The sequence below is a fragment of the Porites lutea genome, chromosome 8, assembly GCF_958299795.1.
Source record: "Porites lutea chromosome 8, jaPorLute2.1, whole genome shotgun sequence".
NCBI lineage: Eukaryota > Metazoa > Cnidaria > Anthozoa > Scleractinia > Poritidae > Porites > Porites lutea.
Window position 1 is genome coordinate 28503563 of NC_133208.1, and position 8362 is coordinate 28511924.

Below are 8362 nucleotides of genomic sequence, written 5' to 3' on the forward strand. Positions count from 1 at the left end.
TAATAAATGATTCATGGGAGAGTGAACTTAATTAAACCCAAAGGAAATCATTGAAGTAACAGTATTAAATAACCGTCATTTGAGATAGATATGTAGGGGGTATATTTAAGCAATAACACTTTCTATGGGTTTACCGGCGTGATATATAGTGATAACCCACGCTGGGTGTTGGGAGAACACGGGAAAGGTTTGTAAATCACCGCCGGTAAACACATAGAAAGTGTGGTCTATTGCTTTTGTAAAATAACTTTAAGTTTTCTGTGAGTTTACCGGCACAATAAATCATAGGTTTTTTAATCATTCGGAAAGCGCGTACTATCTTAGTTATTTTATAAATGGGGTATTTAACAATTATTCCTTCGGCCTCATGGGCTATTGACTCAGAGGCCATGAGGGCAAAAGGAATAATTTTTTTTGGTAAAATCCAACCAGTTGGTCAAAAATATCGAGACAAAACAACTTTAGCTAGTTAAAGCAAGACTTTAATCCTTTTTTTGCCGCCAAAAATCCGGCGCTTTTCGGTACTAGTGGGCTGTAACATATAGCCTAGTAGTAGCCCAACCAATTAGAACGCAGCATTGATAACAGACCACTAGTTGGATTTTACTAAAAATAGTTGTACCCTTTATCAAGCGATTGTCCATATACAATAGTATATAGTGGAAAGAGTGTTTCATAACTTGGCCGCGTCTTGGTTTCAAACCTTTCCATGGAAATTGCAATTGGATGTAAATTCATAATTAACTAAGTGCTCGCTTAACAGAGTAGTTTGTTCTGAAGAAGGTTCGTGACTCTCTGATGCTTGCGTGTCCGCCTAATACAGGGTGTTCACTACTAATATGGACAAAGATATACGTCTGCCGTCTCCGCTGTCAACTGTCAAGACAAAAGGAAGCAAATCTATCCAAACCCTCAACAGGAAAACATTAATAACGAAATAAATAAAATGAAAGTGGTAGGAATGTTATGTTCATGCAAATTTGCAACTCTTCCCTGTTTTAATTGACACCGAAATGGATACGGGATCAATAGCCATCACTCAACGTATCAATTGATGACGTCACAAGGGGTCGGCCAGTTATGGCGGTCCCACAGGGATGGTTTTCTATTATTTAGGTTTCAGTGGGTCTAAATATCATGCCGGCAGCGAGAAAATAAACAAACTTTAATTTTTTAATTTTATTCTTTTATTTAAGGAAGATTAAAACAGTTCGCCAACATTTCTTTTACGTTGAAATTTCTCCACCGGTCGAAACAATCTTTGCCTAAGTTGCGTTATTTTCAGCATGCTTGTTTTCAGTATACAATGTTCTTTAGTTCTTAATTTTCAGTATTGTATGAAAATTTACATATTTAGCTCGGTTTGGGGAAGATTCGCCAGTCATGAAAGCAATTCGCGAACATTCAGAGAAAGTTTACTGATCTTGGTTTGAGGATGTTCTCAAAGAGATCAAGCTTACGTGACTATTGGATCGACTCCACCCTCGACCGTCGACAGCATAATCTTATTAGAACTCTTTTTCTTGGCCTGGTGAGTGTTTTGTAGACCTAGAAACCCTGTAATCCAGGATACACACAACTGAGGGCCAAATTTTATATTTCCGACACCTGATAAAATATCTCTTTAACGACAACTTTTATTACTCAAGTCTTGATTAATAATAGAGATAAGTCGGGAATGCCGATCAGAGACTCTGCTCGCAGGGTGCATTTAGGACAAAAGCCGCAAGGAAATTACTTTATTTGCTAAGAGACATTTACTTTTTGATTTTATTTTTTCAAAGGGAGAAATTAAGAGCTCTCCTCCCTATATATCATAAGTCCAGCTTCCCGCTTATGTTTTTTCCTTTCTCTGGGCTCACCTGTTATAATAATTTCCTTCTTAGTTTTTCAGTCTTATTCCACCTATCCTTCGTAGATTCACGTTTATTTATTAAGCAGCAATTATGCTGTCAAGTAGAAAGTTGAGTTAGAAGAACTTTCTTCGGAACTGCGTTTCTAGATCCTTTCAGCATTCTTTCGATCGAATCAAAGTCGCCACAGATAAAGTCCGCGTCCTAGAATCGAACTCGTTCCGATTTGAATGCTACTGCCTGATCAGCAAAATATCAACGACGATCCACGGCAATAAAACCGAAATGATAGGCGTAAATTGACTGGTTCTTATTTTTGTTTTTTAATCATGACACAGCCTGCAAGATCTTGCAACAGATTCAGTTTTGAGTTCAGCGGGACCCGAGACATCAGTTTTTTAACCTAAGTTAGCCAAAACGTCACTATCGCTTAAAGCCAAAAACTCCACAATCGCTTGGATCATGTTCCAAAGATGAGAAAAGGTGCGCCAGTTGAGCTTCAGCAAAACATCCTGCTAGCATAACTATACCACGAGGAAGTCGAATCCTGTCAGGTTCAACCTCTTACCCTAAAGGGACAAACTGATCAGACAAAATAAACAACAGAAGACGACCTCTTGGCGTATCATATAATAATGTTGCTGAAACGCCTAGAATAAGATCCAGACGAAATTCGATCATGGGTTTGACCAAGCTAGGAAGCCGTCATCTCTTCAGCAGGGTAGTGGCATTTTATCCGATGAAAATCTTGTAGGTTGTAAAACTGCCAAAACCACCGCCTATGTGAAATTAAGCATAATCAAACAAAGTGTTAAAATTAGAGTGGAACGTGATTAAGCATTTTTCTCAGTACCTAAAGACCGTGCTGTAAACTGTATGTCTTAGTAAATCTTTCACTTAGAGACAGTCATCATATTTTCTCTTTTCCTTAATAATTTGGTATGTTGCGCCATCGGTTTTTTTTGTTACCTGTGGTTCTGTCTTCTTGAGCTTAGAAAGGGGCAAGGTTCCGGCTTGGAAATTACATATATACAGCCCAAAGGCTAACGATCTTTTTTGTTTAGATTTAATTCTTTTCATAATCCATTTCATATAACTGATGTATGTCAAAAAATAAGCAGGGTGGTAGGAATACTGGGTGAACTAAAGAAGCTTATCTCAGTCAGTGCCAAATTACTTCACACCCGGGGCCAAACCACCCCCCAAACTGATCATAAACTGATCATGATCGTAAATTTTGATTAATTTACAATAACTTTGTTAGCTCTATCTCTTTCCTTACCAAACTGAAAGTACAAAATATTGAGCCAATCAAATTGGCACATATTTTGACATCACTTTTACTGACGTCATTCATACGTAAATTTTAAACTTTAGACCCTCCCTATCTTTTATATCAATTTTAAAAGAACTATTCAAGGGGAGTTGAAAGCTGAAAATTTTTTTTCGATCAATCTGAGCTGAGATATGACATTTTGAATTTGGACAAGAGAGGATAAAGGATGCCTCGAAGATTGACCTGCCCGGTTACTAGATATGTATTTTCTTTAGATTTTAGGTGCACTTAAAATTAGTTATTTAGTTTTAGAAGATATGTCCTCGGTTAAAGGCGGAGTGCAGAGCGTGGAAAATGAAGAGCGTGAAACGGAAAAAATAGAAATAATAGTAATAAACCATAAAAAAAATGCGAAGAACCCTGATAAAGCAAACAAAAACGTTGTGTATGTATTCACATATAAGTACCATGAGGCGCGCGCTAAAGCGATTAGACACCCTAGCAAAGGTTAAGTGTGCATGTGATGTCATATCTGTTTATATTTTCGAACTGGAACACTGGAAATAATTTTTATCACATCGGTTAGAAATTTTCGGAAGGAAACGGGAGATTACGTGCGGTTTCCCTGCGATAACAATGTACATCAAGGCAATAAAAATGCCGTATCATATAACCTGTATAACCACATATATTATTTATACACCCAAGAGGATGTGATTGGTGATGAGATAACGTCATGCATGAAAAAGCCATTACGAGAACTTACAAACTATAAACAAGAAAATTATCACGGGAAACGATTGCTGTTCCACTTAGCTACTAATTTCAGTTTTACTGCAAAAAAGTGTCATCGTATTATTTATTCACAAGATATATCCAGAATATTTGGATAATCATCTTAGTACCGTTACAGCCGAACGTCTACGTACCGCCACTGTATCTGATTGGTGAGTGAAAATGACTTTTTTCATATCACGAATGCAGCATTTGAATTCTAGCTTATCATGGACCATTAACTGTGCTTCGGTTGTAACTAGCTGAGTGGGTATGTTTACATTTTCATTGTTTGTTGACTCAAGGCCTTTTTATATCTCATTTTCTCTCCATTTACGTTGCGTGTTCGGTGTGAAAACTGAAACTCATTTGCGTAATTTTCTAGTCGGCAGTGCCAAGATTGATCGTCAGGTTACCACAACCATAGGTCCCAAAACGCTTTTTTAATCGATCAATCGCATCGGGCGGACTGTTTCAGTAGTCAGTGGAACCTTAACACTTTTAAAGAACCCTACCACAACTAGGGGGTATTCGTCGCTCCAGCAGTTGAAAAATATTATGGAGATGGACCCCGGGAGATGGACCAAACCTTAGTATAGCGAACGAGTAAGTTTTGCCAGTCCCTTGGTATATCTTGGTATTTCGAGGTTCCACTGTAGCTCTGTTACATTCAATTTCATGCACAACCGAAATATTGTTATTTAAATCAGCTTTGCAGTAGTCTTTGGACTTCTCGTTCTTGGTTCTTTATATTTTGGCTGATTTGATCTCTTTTCTAGAGATCCAACGTTTACAATTAGCAGGATCTTCGTCCACGGTTTTTGCAGTTAATTTAATTTAATCCTTCACAATTTTAGCGACTAATTAATTTTATAGTACACTCTTTTTTTTATAAGAATGTTGTTTTTCCGGCCCAGGCTGAATATTCTTATTTTTCTGCCGATTTTAGGCTGAAAATATTCTTGTATTATTCTTAAATTATAGCTTATCAGTTACGAGTGTTTGGTATCTAGATCTGTATCGTGTTACATTGTGCACGTGCTCCATCGCTTTTCGTTGCAGTCGGCGAGGTCAAGATGTCACGTCAAACGACACTTGGCCGTTTTGGCTTTAAAAAAAGCATTTTGCACACAAAATTATATCTATCCTTTTCAAAATCTCAGCCTCGGCTTTATTCTTAAAATATTCTGAAAATTTCGCAAATTTCAGCCTCGATATTCTTATTGCCCCCGCAGGGTTCGGAACCCGAGGAGGCACCCTAATGTCCCCCGCGTAAAGAAGAAGTATCGTATTACTGTTAGTATATGCGAAGCTTTCCCGATTTGATGAAACTAGGCGCGCACGGTGGTCCCGGTTAATTTTCTGCGCGTGTGCGTGGCTCAGCAACCGCGCAAACTGGGTTTGTCAACGAGTCGCATTCGCCGAATTGTGTCGTACACAAGCACAACAAGTGGCTCCAAATCCTCGTCCGGGAAGATTTTCCACCGAAACTCCTCTAGAGCGAGAACGCCGACTTCAAATTCAGCGTGAACAACGAAGGAGAAGACGTCAACAAGAAACCGCGGAGTAGAAGGAACATCGATGAGCACAGCGAAGGCAACGCCGGCAACAACAGACAGAGGAGCAGGAGATTGGAATCAAAGGAATTATGATCGTTTTACACTGTCGAAAACCCAGATTTCTTAGTTTGCCGGTTTCCCCGCAGATATATAGATCAAAGTCTGCAAAGTTTCAGCTCCGTATTACGGCCCGAATAGCAATAATTTTCAGGCGAACTGCACCGGGCCATATTTGTTCTTTGTTTTTGTCTTTTTCTAAATGCGGGCGGCGAAATAATGCTAAATGTGCTTTTCAATACACCGTTAACAATAACACTACATAATACACAAAAAAGAAGAAGAAGAAGAGAAAGAACAACGTATGGACCTTTAACACGATATTCGCGGCTGGTCACCCGTCCAGTTCGTAACCCCGACCGACAGGGCTTAACTTGAGTGCCGTTACCAAACCGAGTTTCGCGAAGGTTATTGCGAGATACATATTTCTATAGAGTTAAAAAGTTATTCAGCAGTACTGCACAATTGTTTGGTATTAAAGAACTTGATTTGTCAGACACAAATCAGCAACGTGGATCGACAGAACTTTAAACTGGTTTTGTCAACGTGGATCGACAAACTCGATTCAAACCACATCAGGAATAGCTCAAATTTCTCAAAACCCAGTCAAAGACAAGAAAGGTGCTATCGTAAAATAACCGGGTTTTGTTCTATATTAAGGTATTCAGGGTTTAATAAACAGTGGTCCATGTGTTTTTAGGGTTAGTTTATGGCGAAATCCCGATTATTTTATTTGATACAAGGACATGCCAGAAAAAATGAACTGGGAAATATCTCAAAGGTGAGAAACTTGAAACAGTGGTCCATGTTTTTGTATGGTTAGTTTATTGCGAAATCATTTATATCAGTTGCGTTCGACGTTGCGTTCAAGAATGTCACACTCGAAGCCAAAGCATCCGTTCGACACATTAGTTATAGGAAATTTAGTTACAAATAGATAATTAAAGATGGTTTTGCTGTTTAACACGCGTTCTATTACATTTGCAGTGTTGGTTGAACTCATTATGAGATGTATAAAAAACAATTGTCCATCCTAGGCATGTCATGTATGAGGATTTTCATTAACCCAGGAAACAAAGTGTAATAATTGAGAAAACACAAAAGAGAACAAAAGAATTACACTCAGAAACTCTGATACGAAAACTGCATTTCAAAGGTTCATGGCAAATACATGGACAACCACAAGGTGTCTTCATTCGGGTTTTAAAAGGTCGGGGGCAGATTTAGTGACAACTATAACTAGCATAATATATATGCTCAGGTGTTTTGATACCACAAACTATAAAACCGGAAAAACGCGCAGCTAACAGCAAAGTCTCAGTAAACTGTCAACACATTTTAAATCTATGCTTACTCTCTTAACCTTACTGCGTTTTTCACAAACACGCGAACTCTAAAGTTCAAAAGCCGCCTTCACAATTGCGTTTTTCTCGAACTCGGATAACGCGAATACTTGTTATTAAAGTCGAACTAAATTTCCTTTCCCTTGATCAAAATTTCACTGAAACTTATCCCGATAACTCGAATTCTGGTTCTTGTAACTCGGATGCCATTGGGCTATTGCATTTAATATCCCCACCCCTCATCCCCGGTTGAGGAACCATAAAATTCTCCAGGTGTAAGTTATAACAATGAGGATTTCTTTAGGAGTAGAGTAAAAAAATATGGTATTCTTTGAGGGTGAGGCTTTAATGTTCACGAAATTCTTCAGGGGTACTGACTCATATTCTTCAAGGGTAAGCCCATACTTTATGGAAGTCTTCAGGGGTAAATGCAATTTTAGCCTACCTTCAGGGTATGTCCTCAACCGAGGGGTGGGGTACGGATATTAAATGCAATAGCCCATTCCGTTAGTTCGGCTCCTTTTTGCAGAATTGGTAAAAACGCTCTGTACTAATTAACACTAAAGCAACTGATTTAATTTTGATATTGATTGGAGCAACGAACAGTAGAACCTCGATATAACGCAGGGCCAAGGGACTGGCAAAGTTTAGTTCGCTATTTAAGAATTTGTTCATGCGTCAGCGTGCGTACATCGAGTTATCGATGCACGCTGTAAGTTTGGAGAGCGCGACAGATACGTAAGAGTAACTCGAGGCGCAGCCGAGAGCAACTCTATAGCTTCTTGAGTGCTCTCCAAAATTCTCAAGTGCATCCATAACTCGATATACGCACAGCTAAAAGCATGAGCAAATTCTTTTATGATAGCTGACAAAAATGCTTGCTTTCTGATTAACTGCAAAATTCTCGTAACCCGCGACACTAGACAAAGGCTTCTATTGGCTGATTACAAACACTCCACAATCGTCTAGTTTGAATGAAAATTCTTTCTGTAAAACTGAGAAAGAAAATTGCTTATTTATTCGTTAACGATGAATGAAAACTGAGCAAAACCAAAGGTAAAAGAGTCTTTAAGTTTACCTAAAGTTAAAATACTCACATGTTCGTAAGAAGTCGTAGAGTATGGTTTAGATTTGCTGAAAACTTAAAACTTAAAACTTAAAACAGCACTAGTAGTACCGTTTTAAGCATTTTAATGTGCGATTCTTTGTTTCATTTAACGTCCTCCTTTGTAATAGCGCTGGGATTCCAACCAAGACTTCACGCTGCGACGACATGCACGAGTTTAAAATTTTAGTATTGATGTAAAATTATTGACATTAAAATTAACAGAGCGCTGTAAAGTTATATGTTATGAATAGTTTTATAAATGTGAAAGGATGTTTTTCAAACAATATTAACAGAAATTTGATTCAATAACCAAAAAACGTTGACTCACGTCGATAGCTCCCAATTTCGATATGTAATTCTGACTTGATAAGCAATGAAGAAATGCAGGCATA

The 8362-nt window shown here is 38.2% G+C and overlaps 1 pseudogene; it reads left to right on the top strand.

Moving 5' to 3' along the window:
* The first annotated feature begins 3920 nt into the window (after positions 1-3920).
* Positions 3921-8362, top strand: part of LOC140946040 (alpha-1A adrenergic receptor-like) — a 9090-nt pseudogene continuing 4648 nt past the window's right edge.